The 14,207-nt window shown below is 34.8% G+C and overlaps 1 long non-coding RNA gene across 4 annotated transcripts in view; it reads right to left on the bottom strand.

The window, feature by feature from the left end:
- The window catches only part of LOC138145370 (uncharacterized), a 216,375-nt gene that overhangs the window by 157,526 nt on the left and 44,642 nt on the right, over positions 1-14,207 (bottom strand). Inside the window, exon 2 of one of the 4 annotated variants that reach the window (XR_011164205.1) lies at positions 6,800-6,985. The exons of the other annotated variants lie outside the window; for them this stretch is intronic. This is a non-coding gene — a long non-coding RNA (uncharacterized lncRNA). Of the gene's footprint in view, positions 1-6,799; positions 6,986-14,207 lie in introns of those variants that run through there. 4 annotated transcript variants of the gene reach the window in all.

Genomic DNA, 14,207 nt, shown 5'->3' with positions numbered 1-14,207 from the left:
AAGACCTACTCCTCTTTTGCTGGGACTGGGTCTGTGCTGACACAGCCTGAGGTAGACTATGCTTCACTTTCATCCATGTGTGACAGACCTTTCCTGCTGGCTTTCTAAGTTGTCTTTCACTGGAAAATTATTTTATCCTATTCTTTTGTGGGTTTTCCTGTTACAGAAATTATTTTATGTCATTATTTAAAGGTGTTCAGAGCTATTTGGGGGGGAGTTCACACAAGTCACTGCCCTTTCTCTGCCATCTTGGCTTCACCCCATAGGCATACATTTTTCTAAATATCAAAGCTTTTTTTTTTTTTTAAAGCAATTGGGGTTAAGTAACTTGATCAAGATTACATGGCCAGTTATTTCTGGGTGTGGTGCTAAGTATCTGATCCCAATTCAATCCCAGGTCATCCCGACTCTGGAGCTGGTGCTCTTACTCGCTGTGCTACCTGGCCGCCCCAAGCATCAAAGCTTTCGTGACTTTTAAAATGCACTAAGACTTTTGGGACACCTTGTATGTTAAAAAAAATAAAAATACTATAATTAGTAAATACTTACTGATTCTTTATTAAGTATACATCGCTCTCCTAGGTGCTGTGAAGAAACCAATAAACTAGTATGTTCACTTCTCTTGATGAGGAATTAGGGTGATAATTCAATACAATACAAAAATATTTGTTCTCCTTTGGAGCAACTGATGAGGTATCAGCTCTGGGAGCCCCCTTGAGCTCTCCTTGAGTCCTTGAGGTACAGGCTCTGGGAACCTCCCTTGGACTCTTGTGTGAATAATCCCATTTGATGAGAAAGGTCTCTTACTAGACTTCCCACCCTTGAATTGACCTAGCCCACCATTGTTTGTGCAATCCACCCTTGAACTGGCCTAGCCCACCATTGTTTGTGGTCTCCAGGTGACTTCCCACCCTTAATCACTCATTGACCTCCTCAAGACCCTCCCAAACCTCCTCCTCTAGACCAAACCTAGATTCCTCCCACAACCTTCTGTATATAAGACCCCATCTCATGCCATGTGGTGTGAGAGCATCACAGAATGACCTAGCACAGACTTACTCTGCGTCTAATGCAAGCAAACTTTTAATGAATTTTACATTTCTTTGGTTGAGAAGACTTGAGTCAAATTCATTTTGCAGGACCTGGCGTGTTGATATTTTGGGGTCTCCAGAACAACCATAACCCTATTAGTGGGTACCCTCTTCACAACCACTGAATTAAGCACTGGTGGAAATAAAAACTTGCATAAAATTGAATATGAACTATTTGAGCAGTAAATACTGCTATTTTTAGAACACTGATCAATTCAAGTCAGTTACCACTAAGCAGATGGCAAAAAGTATAGAAACCACCTTCCCAACAACCATTTTACCTCCTCACCAAGTAAATAGGTTTGGTGACCAATGACATCATGAACACAGAGCAAAAGCTAATTTGCAAAACTTTACAGCAGGGGAGAGTATAAGATTTTGAATAGTATAGACCTAGAAAATAACAAAAAAAAAGTGTTAAGAAGAAAAATTACCTTAAGGGAGTTTGGGGTGAGATACAGTTATGTTAGACCATCAGAGTGGAATAATAATAATAACAATAATAAATAGCCTTTATAAAGAACTTCAATGTTTGCAAAACGCTTTCCATATTATCTCAATTGTTATGTGTTATGGGAATGGGAATTTAAGATCTTCCCTGCCCCTGGGCTCTTTGATAGGCTTAAATGACTCTGAGAACCTTCCTTGATTTGAAAATATACTCTGCCCCTTAATCACATGGAGCCTGTGGTGGGAGGCTTGGTTTTCAGAAATGCTTTTTGATTGGGCAGTGGGTCAAGAAGGTTGTTACATTCTCTGAGCCAGAAGAAGGCTACATATACCTGATGTGAGACTTTGCTTTGGAGCTCACTTTGAGAAGTGTTGTGTGATTTGACCAGATGAGACTCTGTGTAGCCATTGAGCCCCTGGCTTTGAAAACCCAGAAATTGATGCTTCTCTCTCTGGTAACTAACTAGGTATGGATGTGATGGTCAGACAGTTGAAGGCCTGTCTGCTGATATGTTTCTCTGTATTTGTTGTCTGCTTGTAACCTGTCTATATACTCTGAAGTTCGGGGTGCTGACTTTTCCCCCTGAACTAGGTAAATGATATGTTTGATTGATTAAAGCAAGATTGTTATCCCATTTTGTGTTGCTTTCCTTTAGAAAAGCAGATCTAGGAACCTGTGTTGGCAGCCACCCTTGGGGTACTTGCTGCTACATTATGTGAGGAAGTGGCAATGGACCTTAAGATGATTAAACTTATAGCAGAGCCTACTTCTAACTCAATAAATACAGAAGAAATCTATGTTGAATGTAACAGATATTTAAAGATAAACATCACATATCTCAAAAAGAAGAAAATTTTAGAAAAATTTAAAAAACTGTAAATAACATTCAAAATATTTATAGGACCTTCCAACTTCCTGTCCTTCAAAAATAAAAGCAAATAAAAAGATAATAGCACCTATGGATCCATGTCCCTATTTTCATATTTTTGTTAAAACTTCGTTAAATTAGTCAATGAAGGAATTAAAAGTATTCTTGACAAATATGTGAGAAAGGAATAGTCAGTCTTCAGAATTTTCTAGAGTAGATTTGTCTTCATAGCAATGCAAATGCCTGATTAGTGTAAAAATAAAAATCCTGCAATGACTATTTGTTGATCTATTCAAAACCTAGGCCTTGGTAAAATAAAAAACATATACAGTTTTAAATGATCTCTTTAAGCAAGTTGATTCCCATGTACCTATGACTAATGTGAAATTTTTATGATGGATATAATTATGGAGATAAACTTTGGTCAGTTGAAACTGATTATTAATATTCAGCAATGTAGAAAACAGGAAAATATATATATATTAATCTAAAGTGTTTGCAAAATAACAGCATATATCTTGTATAGAATCTAAAAAGATGATTCCCTACTAATACAGAATTCTTCAGATCTTAATATTCATAGACATTAATTCTTGCTAAAATTAATATTCTTTGTACTAATTTCATTAATTTCTGGAATAAAAGAAAGTCAACTGAGTGAAATCTATAATGACTTGAAAGAGACCACTTAAGTGTCCAAAGTTGAAGAGAGGTTCAGGAAGATAAAAACTATAAAAACAGTATTTGTATTGGAGCTTGGTAAGTCATTTACCACTTTTGAGATGGACATCAACATCATATTGTTGAAATACTAGGGGAAGAAAGAAGGTAATTGCATAAATTCACCATGAATATATATCAAAATCCGTATTTCCCATTCTTCTATAATTTACCCTAAGGCCCCTATGTGCATGCTTCAGTTTTATAAAATGTCAATTTCAGGGACTGAGACTTTAATAGTCCATAAAATTAAATTTTCTGGATAACTAAAAAAACAAACCAGGGAGGTTTTAACAGAAAAGTTAAGATTGTTACCCTCACCAGAACTGGGTAAAAAGTTTTTTAAAAGTTGTTGTTGTTTTTCTATATAGTGACAAACAACTGGTTTGGTTATTTTTAAAAATTAAAATTATTAAATTAGCTGGTGGTTTTTAGTGTTGCGCAAATACATTTATCAAAGAAAAAAAAAAAGAATTCTCACTTTGGCTTCCCCAGATAACCAACATATGAACACATAAAGAAATACTACTTTTTACTATGAAGAACCTGGAGATTTCACAGATTTTTCATTTGGCCAGTGCCAATAGAACAAACTGTTATACAATCAATCAAACAATAAGGAATCAAATATGATTCCACAGTTTTCAGACTGAGTAATTGGCTAGAGTAATGACAGGACAATTAACATTAAGCACTTACCAACTGGTAAAGCCAGGACATAAAGTGCATTTCATTCTATATCTCCGTAGGCAGATGACAGACTGGTGGATTGAATGGAGTCAGTACATGGGCATATATACATATATATGGATATGTGTGTATGTGTATATGTCTGTTTGTGTATATAGTTTCTAATATACACTATCTCTGCAACCCTCAACCAGTACTTAGCCTCTCAGAGCTCTAGGCATCTCTCTAAGATTACAAATTGCAGAGAAGGCATTGATAGAAAGTTTCCTCATCCAAGAGTCCTTAAACAAATCCATCTTATGTCCAGTCAGACTCTGTCTCTCTGCTTGTCTCTCAGTCTCTCTTTCTCTCTCTCCCTCCCTTCCTTTCTCTCTCCCTCCCTCTCTCTGTCTCTGTCTCTCTGTCTCTCTTTCTCTCACTCTCTCTCTGTCATCTATCTACTGAACAGACTGACCAATCTACCTACCTATGTATCTATCTAACCTTAGAACATCCTCTACCCTTAGGTGGTTTAGCAATGTGCTCTGTCTTACCATACATTTCTTGATATTGTCAATCAATGAAGCATCATTAGTTATCCCTATCTCTGACTACAAACCAACCAACTTTATTTCTCAATCATTTTATCTTCTCAGTGACAGTTTTTCTTTTGAAAGATTATTTCTTTGTCGTTTTAATTTTTTTTATATTTTGTGGCCGTTCATGCCCACAATATATCTTTCCATTGCCTTTCAGGTAATCTTCAACTTCAATTTTTTGACAACTCATATTCCGTGAGTCATGACCATATAGAACACTAAAGGATTATTGTCATACAGGATGTGTGAATGGATGGGTGACAATCTGCATTGCTGAAAGGAGAACCAACATCAATGAGATAACAGATCCATCAAAACACTGAAATAGGTATGAAGTTACTCAAGTGCTCACAGTAAGGTATTAGAAGAAATAAGTACTAAAATCTCCTGATACCCAGCTTCACTCTCTGTACATTCAATCACATTTCCTGAGTTAGCTATTTTGGCATACCCATACTTTTTGTAAAATATTTTATTACAAAACCTAATCTTCATTGGAATTTCCTAATGCTGGCCTCAATGTTCAAATTATAATATCATATGCTAATATGAGGGAACAACATGTGATTTGCTAAAGAACCACCTCAGAAACGGAAGACTTGCTAATTCTTATTCCTGTTCTCACACTGTAACCTCTCTGTATTCCATGTGTTGAGTTTTTTTAAGTAATTTCTGGATAAAATATGTGGCTAAACTGTGCTGTTGTATATGTTTAAGGAAACTGTTGCTATGCTCTGGTTTGCATGTTTGAATATGTTATGATTAAAATTACTCCCAAGAGAAACAATCCTTCATAAATAGGCTATGTTAAGAAGTTTCTGTCAGCAGAAAGTTAACAGAATGGCTACTGCTGCCTTGGCCTCTTAAATGCAAATTGGAAACATAGAGCAGGAAACAGGAAGCTAAGTAGTCTGTAAGTCAGAAGGGAAAAAAACAACCCTAAGGGCCTCAGTCTCTCAACATTATAGGTCAGAGGTTGTTAACCTTTGGCCCTCCTTTCGCAATCTTGTAAAGACACTGTTTCAGAACAAGGTTTTTAAATGCACAAATTAAAATGCATAAAATTACAAGTAAAAAATGATATTGAACTTCAGTTATCAAAACTTTTTTTAAAAGTTCATGGACACCAGGTTAGGAACCCTCATGACATGACAGCTCAGCTTAGAATGACTGCTAAAGGTAGTGCCATTAGCAGAGGGAGCTGAGCAATATCTCCTTTTTTGTAGTTGAGTTTGCCATTTGGGGATTGGATCATGTCAGGATCAGACACAGAGAAGTTCTCAAACTAGCAAAACCTGCCTCAGTCTGTCACTTTAAGGGAAAGAATCTGTTTAGTTCATTGAAGCTTACTCATCTCTGGCTTCACAATAAACCCTGGCAGTTCCACAATTGAAATCAGAGCTGTAATGAAGAATTTCTGCACATTGAACAAGAAGCAAGTGAGAAACCCTCAGTTGGGGGGGGGGAGACATAGACACCCCACAAACCAATATTACGGATGGTCAGATGAAAGGAATTCAACCCTGGATTCATCCTGTAAATTCTGATCTAATCCTTCCCTCAAACAGCTTACATTCAACTTGGGTTTTTTTGTTGTTGTTCAGTCATTTCAGTCATGTCATGATTCTTTGTGTCCCTTCATGTCTTGGCAAAAATATTGAAGTGGTTTGCCATTTCTTTCTCCAACTAATTTTACAGATGAAGAAACTGAGATAAACAGAATTAAGTGAATTTCCCATAAGGTCACACAACTAGTAAGTGTCAGAGGCCAGATTTGAACTCATGAAGATGTCTCCCTGATTCCAAACCTAGAGCTCTGTCCACAGTACCAGCTAGCTGCCCTCCTACTTGGGAATACAGAATTTAATCATAACATTTTGAGGAGGGAGAAAGTACAAGCAAATAGGGAATCACTTCCCTCATTTTAGACACTCTACTTCTAAAAATGCATACAAAAATCGCATTAACTTTTCTGGATGCTCTACAACAACCGTTATTTCTATTGATATTATGATCCACAAAATTTCATCAATCTTTCTCACGTGAGCTATAATTTAGCACTATGTCATTCATCTCGTATTTGTGTAGTTCATGTTTGAATATTTATTAAATTTAGCTGTATTAGACTTTATGTTTATTCTGTCATTCCCCATATTAGCTATTCTTTCCAGTTTTCTATTATTCACAAATTTTATAAGTATGCCTTTTATTCCTTATTCAAGTCATTGATGAAAATGTTCAACAGAAGAGAGCCAACAATAGATTACTAGAGCTCTCTACTCATAAGATCTTTCAAGTGGACATTGGTCTTTTCTTGCTATTTGTGTTCAGCAAATTCAAATGGTTCCAAATCCATATATGTATTATGAGAGACTGTGGCATAATGAATAAGGCACTGGACTTGGAGTCAAAAAGACGATTCAAAGTTTACTTTGGATAATTACTGACTGCATGACCCAGGATATACCATTTAACCCAAGTTTCCTCATCAGTAAAATGAGGAGGTTGGACTAGATGGCTTCCAAGGCTTCCTCTTTGATGCTGTAATTTTGCTGGTCTCTGAAGCATTCTTCTAAGTATCCTTGTCCTAAAAGAAAACAAAGTCAATCTAGTGACTGGGCCTTCATGAATCTCATTGACTTAAGTACTCATAAATCATGCCTTTGATAATATACTCTATAAGTTTTTCCCAATAATCAAAGTCAATGCCAGATGGGTAAAGGTAGCTATTTTACCATCACAAAATATAAGTATATATACATGTGGCAAAGTAAGAGACATTCCAGTACTGATTTTTTTTCATGAAGTTAACAAAGAGAGGTTCAATGATCATAAGTTTCCCACTGAACAAAACAAGAAGAAGATTAGGAAGAGACATTATCTACAATGATATAATCCAGAGATAAGAGAGAAAAGTGTAAAGTCTATTGTCACAATACATGCCATCTGTCTAGAATCTGAAATTCCTATGGTTTAAGGCAGATGGTTTCAATATTCAAAGAAGCAACTATATTCTGGTTTCAATAAAGATGTATTGGTTTTGTACTAAAACTATCTAGAATAACAAAAGGAATTGGTCAAGCTAAACTTGGAAAGAGAGATGAACACATCTGGAGTAAAAAACCTTGTTTAAATAATTTCCACAAATAAGTAGCTGAAAGAAGCAAAGGGACCCATGGAAAATGAGTCAAGGTTCCCTGAGTTGTTAACTCTTTCTCCTCATATGTCATGTGCAAACAACAACAAAATATCAGTGCTTATTATCCTGATTTTATAGATAAGGAAAATGAGTCTTAGAAAGGGGAAGTGACTTATGTATTGGATGTCACATAATGTCTGAGCCATGATTCAAATGAAAGTTTCCCCATAGAGCCAGCAAGGTGGAGTAGTGATAGAACAAACTTTTATACAATCAATCAATCAATCCATCAATGGGGAGTCAACTGTGATTCCACAGTTTTCAGACTGGGTAATTGGCTGAGATAATCAAAGAACATTCCACATTAAGCACCTGCCAACATGGTAGAGTCAGGATATAAAGTACATTCTATTCTATATCACTTTCTTAGGCAGATGACAAACTAGTACTGGACAAACTCCATCCATCAATGGAGAGCCAGTCAACACCTGAAAGACCTGAATTCCACTGGGCATGGACAGGAAGATCTGAGTTGAAATCTAGCCTCAGACATTTACCAACAGTGGAACACTATACAAGTCATTTAATTTCTTTTGTCTTGGTTTCCTTAACTGTAAAATGGAGATAATAACATCTATCCCCAGGGCTCCTATAAGGTGCAATAGAGCTTATAATTGAATAGGATGGATAGCCAATATGATTATATGAATCAGCATAAAATACTAATTAATTTAAATTTAATAAGTATTCAAATATGAACTACACAAGTGCAGAATGAGTAGCAAATAACTAGACAATAGTTGATGTGGAAAAGATCTAGGAGATTTTGTGAATCACCAAGAGAGTAGAAGAAATTGTGGTAAAAATGTTTAGCATAGGACCTGCCGTATTGTATGAACTTAATGTTTGTTTCCTTCCTTCCTAATAATATCTGCTACACAAATTGCCTCCCTTTGAAGTGTAAATTATGTAGTTCATTCTCATAATAATTTTATAAACATAAGAAAGTGGGCATTGCTATTACCCTGATCTTCTTGTGGAGAGTATTAAGATTATACATGATTTTTTCATTTTCTAAAATCTTCTTTCTTCCACGTCCAACTAGAAAAAGTAATTTTTACAAATGGTGAGGTCTCCTAAATACCACTATTGATAAAGGACACTATACTATTTGCATCATGCCCTAGGATATCATAGTTAGATAGATGATTACTTCAAAGAGATCAGATTATACATCTTTAAAGAAAATGCATTTTTTTACTAAAAAGATGAAAAATGGTTATTGTCCAGTCAATGACATAAAGTTGGATAGTTAGTCCTTTGAGAGAGTACACCAGTATATATGTCTGTGACAGGGACAGTGGAAGAAGGATAAATTGAGCCCAAAATTGGATGGGAGGAAAAAACATTTTGGACATTGCATATTGCTTTTAATGATCTTATGCTAGGGAAACAGAAAAAGACTTTGATTTTTTTTAACACAAATGTTCTCCAGAAGATTCCATATGGTTGAAAATCATGTGAGATTTTGGGGGGATCTGACCTTCCATGACATAAAGCTATTGCTCAGTTATTTTAAGATTATATCAAATCCAGCATAAATTGGTGCAAAATTTGCCTTATCTAGCCCTTCTTCAAGACTATATCTTCTAACGAGTTATTTCAACTTCTTTGTATCACACAGCAGGAACTAATATGTTAGGTCCTAAATGTGGTAATCTTCTCTTAGTGATGATGAAAAGATGTCATTATAGAAATATTGATAGATTTGCTCTATTTTTCTTCTGTTTATTGTTCTGCAATTTTCATTGCAAATACTTTTAGAAATATGTGGCTCTATTGGATTTCACTACAAGTCTTCTGTAGACATTTTAGTTTTCTTTGTTTTCTACTGTTTCGTGAGGCATACTATTTATCATCATCCAACATCCTCCATCAAAGTGTTTCACAAATGTGCTTATATTCTAAACTGCTATTGTCTTTAGTTGACATATCTCTGCTTGGCAAAGAAGTCAAGTATTTGCTGCTGAAGTGACTTGTGGGATCTTTTGGCACCTTTGTTGTGGTAACTGTTTTACATCAATTGAGTTATAACAAATAGTGATAATCAAGGTTAATGTATTAGCATTTTTCCATTTCCCATTTTGGGGAATAGAAATGCCTGCCAACACTTCCTTTGAATAGGACAAGTTGAAGCTACTGTAGTTATTCATAGTGACATCTCTTCTTAATCCTTCCTTCTAATTAATTATTGGTTGTAACCTTTTTTTCCAAATTAATTGATAGACTGACTAAGTGTTCATTCTATTGATATTATGGTACATTTTTAATACAACTAAGGGAACACCTAGAACTCCTAGAAACTGACTATCTGAAGACCCAGAGATTCCTGCTTATAGCCCATTAAAGCAATATGACAACACTATCTAGTGTGCTCAGATCTTGATGATTCACTCTTCAAAAGTACAGCAGTAAGGAAAAAAGAAGGAAGAAGATTACCATCACCCCCAAAGGCAGAAATAAAAGCACATGCTAAAGGAAAACATTCAGCCTAGAAGGGAAGTTCAAGGACAATTTCAGAATCTCGGCCTCTTAAATAGAAGAGAGATTTTGCATTCTGTACATAGTATGATCTCATTAGAATAAAAACTCCTTGTGAATAAGATTATTTCATTCTTTATACCTGTCTCCAACACTTAGAATAGTACCTGATGCATAATAGATGTTTAATAAATGCTTGTTGATAAAATGATTGATTTCAATCAGAGGAAAGATAGTTCCTCAGCAGTACCTTATTGCCTTATTGGTACAAGTTCAAAAGTTCTTGAGTCAGAGGTTTCAGATACTGGACCTTCTAAAGAAAAAAAAAAGATTTTGTGATTCAGCTTGCTATTTTTAAAAAAGAAAAGCAATCAACATGAATCCCTTACTGTCCAGTATAAAGAGTAAAAACAGTTTTATACTTGGACAGTACAGGTCCTGTGGAAAGTGGGAGCAAGGGGTTGTTTGTTCAAAAAGCTTCAAGTCTTGGTAATAATTTATAGCACCCTTTGGGAGAGAGTGCTATTAGAGCAACAGAAAGTTGTCCTAGAAACACCAATTTGGGTTCTCTTGGGAGACAGGGGCAGGTAGCAGTTGAAACATTGAATATTTTACTCTGTATATTCAAGGATTCCTGTGAGTCCTTAGCACCTTAGGCATTTCTGTAGGGTGAAATAAAGGCTATTCCATACCCAATAAACATACTGTATGTTAAGTGAATATGTAGGATTTGGAGCTCTACCATCCACATTTGAAGGAACTCTTTATACAAGCTATAGACCAATACAATCTTAGAGACTTTACTGAGTTAAACCAAGTAATAAAAACAGTCAATAAACATTTATTAAGCACCTACAATGTGCCAGGCACTGTGTTGAGCCCTGGAAACAAAAACAGTGAAAGATAAATTGATCCAGAGGTCAAGCCCCTATGATGAGACAGTATTCTGGGAAATCAAAATTCCTGGGTAATCAGATTCCTTTGGTGAAGTTCCCTTGGACTATATAGTTGTAGCCCCTGATCAATAAGTACCATGATGGGAAGTATAGTTTTACCCATCTAGATGGAGGAAATAAAGGATCATGGGGGGGAGGGGAGGCGCAGAAGGCAAATAAAAGGGAAATCCTTGAACTGAACTATTTTCAGAACAAAACAGTCCTCTGTCACACTACTTAATTTTAAAATCTCAACTTTTCTGAGATTTCACTAGCATGGATATTCCCTTCACTTCTACAGATTATAAATCATCCATACCTTCTCATGCTAAGAAATTTTGGTAATATATTTCCATAAGTCCCCTTCAAAAGAACAAGGTCACTCTCTGGTTCTTCTAATATTTCAGCAATACCAATGCAGTGATGCATTATGATATAAAACATAAAAGAGTATCTTTAGAACAGGACGATAAAAAACATTATATCTAGCCTTAAAAAGTTGTTTTCCTTTTAAAAATAAAAGAATGAATAAGAAAATCTTTTTGCCCTAGAAGTGAGTTATGTGTAAGTATATGTAAGTATGTATTATATACATATAATGTGTGATTATATCTTGTTATATATATATTTACATATGTGTATTCTATTTGTATGTGTCTGAACATACATGGACCTGTGATTTCATTGATATAGGAAATTCTGTTGCGGAAACTCCACTTAGCAATGTAGTTTGGCACCTTCCTTGAAACCTGTAGTTATAAAGGGTTGGCAAGAAATGAAAAGTTAATGCTCAGGGTCTCTTGGACAATAGGTATCAAAGGAAGGAATTGAATTCAGTTTTTTCTAGTTTTGCAGTAAGCTTTCTTTATTATATCATCATAATGTCATGTGTAAGGGTGTGGGTTGGTGAATGGGTGGGAGAGTGTGTGTTTGTGTGTGTGTGTGTGTGTGTTTGTAAGAGAGAGAAGGAGAAAGAGAGGGAGAGGGAGAGAGAGAAACTGCTAGGTGGCATAGTGGATAGAGTCCTAGCCCTGGAGTTAGGAAGATGTTGCTTGTCCAATCACCAAAAATTGGATATTATACTGAAAGAACTTAATTGTATCAATCTTTACATTCTCACTATGAACAAAATCAAGGTGACGGAAGAAATTGCATCAAATTAAAGAGACAGTTCACAGGTTCACCTTGTTAAGACAAATAAAGGATTTGGAAAACTTGCTTTTATGGTATAGTCAAAGACAACCAAAAAAACATTTCACAAGGCATTATTATAGTGCTTTTTATAAGTATTTGCAAAAAGACCAGCATGAAAATATTTGCACTTTATATACCAACATCTGTTGCAATGAATGAAAAGGTAGATAAAATATGAGAACTTGGTAACATATTCCAGAATAATTCAACATATACTTTAATACTCAGTGAGATCACTTCAAAGATGGGAATAGATGAGGCAGCAAAAAAACAAAAGATGGATTGAAAATATGGATAAGGAATAAGAACTGAGAGAAGCCAAAACTTGTAAACTACACAAAAGCCTCATGCCTATACACCATTAATATATTCTCGCGGGAATTAATTAACTCCCTGAGATGCTGAGCACCAAATACTGTCACGAAAGAAAAATTAAATTGATCCGAACTTTAGAGACAGATTTTTACAGACAGGAAATGACTCATTATGAATGTGAGTCCTTCCAGAATTAGCTATATCTGAACAATCAGATCACTAACTTGTTAGAGCAAAAATCAGAATGAATTAAAAACTAGAAGAATAATCCACCTGAAAAATATGAGAACAAATACAATTTTGTTCTATTTGAAGAAACTCTTGATGATAACAAAATGAGAAATGGATGAAGAAAAAATATCTCCAATTATTTCACATGGAAGTTTAACAAATCTGAATCAATTTACATAAAAAGGAGAACAAAAGAACCTAAGTGACAAAACATTTAATTTACATTCAAAGTAAAGAAATACAGTAGTCAAGGAAAACATTCCTTTCAAATGTGAACTCATATATAAAAATTTACAGACAAGGATTGTGGAATGCTATAAGCAGTAGCACCTCTTCAAACAATGAGAAGCAGTGAATTGAAGAACCAATTTAAAAAAAGTTTGAGGACTGAACCAACTAAATAAAATTAATTTAAGGATATTGAAGATCACTTTAAAAAAAAGGATATTGAATATGACCCTGGAAGGAGTACAAAAATAATGAAAGTTGGAAAAGCTCTTCAAAGGATTAAGAAAAAAACCTTTATTTACAATAACAATAGTAAAGATACCATATGTAGATGCTAATGTTTCAATACCAGATGTGCTTTTGGAAGTCAAAATGACACTAAAGAAAATGTAGATAGAAAAATTAGCTGGATTAGGACAAGTATATACAAAGGAAATCCAACCTAGAGGAAAGCAATTTTTAGGACATTAGGGATTTATTCTAAATGTATCTATGGAATAAGAAGTTACTGACGATGTGGAAGAAATTTCAGACTTTATTCTTATCCCCACAAACAAAAAAAGAATTTTGAGAGAATATCAATAATTACTGACCTATAATTCTACCCAAACTTTCCTGTGTATATTTTTATGACAATTATCTAATTTTATGAGAATTCATTACATATAACTTGAGGGCATTCCTGAAGAGAATATTGGAAGAAAACAGGCAAATTTTTACAAGAGATTTTTCACAGATTTCCCTTTATTATCAAAGATTTATTTAAACCATAAATTGACAAAACTATAAATGCTCTCTTCCAATAATGTATCTTCCATGCATCCATTAAAATTATTAAAATTCCCTGAAAGATAAAACAACAGGAAAAAAACCTATTTGATGATCCTCTAATTATTAATAAGTGAGATATAAAGTAGGGATGCAGGCTCGTGAAAAAGTTTCTACTGCCATGGAAGAGATCCAATATGGAATTCTAGTCAGAGCAGATTCCTTATATGTGGTGAGGTTCTCCAGATGCTCCTATTTTCAGATGATGTTGTGATGATTACAACAAGCCCTGGGACATTGAAAAGATTTCCAAATGAGATCCACAATCATTTAAAGTTTAGTCTAACTATTCACATAGGAAAAACCAACTGAATAGCTAATGGTTATTATCCAGTATATAGGTGAATTTGCAATCCATGGTAATCCAAAACTCCCCAAAAATCCCATTCAATTTCTTA

This window comes from Petaurus breviceps, unplaced genomic scaffold (genome assembly GCF_028583685.1).
Source record: "Petaurus breviceps papuanus isolate PSGF00001 unplaced genomic scaffold, PetGlider_PUasm1.0 90734, whole genome shotgun sequence".
In the NCBI taxonomy this organism is placed as follows: domain Eukaryota; kingdom Metazoa; phylum Chordata; class Mammalia; order Diprotodontia; family Petauridae; genus Petaurus; species Petaurus breviceps.
Note: the sequence above shows the minus strand (reverse complement) of the source record. Positions and strands in the feature narration are given on the sequence as shown.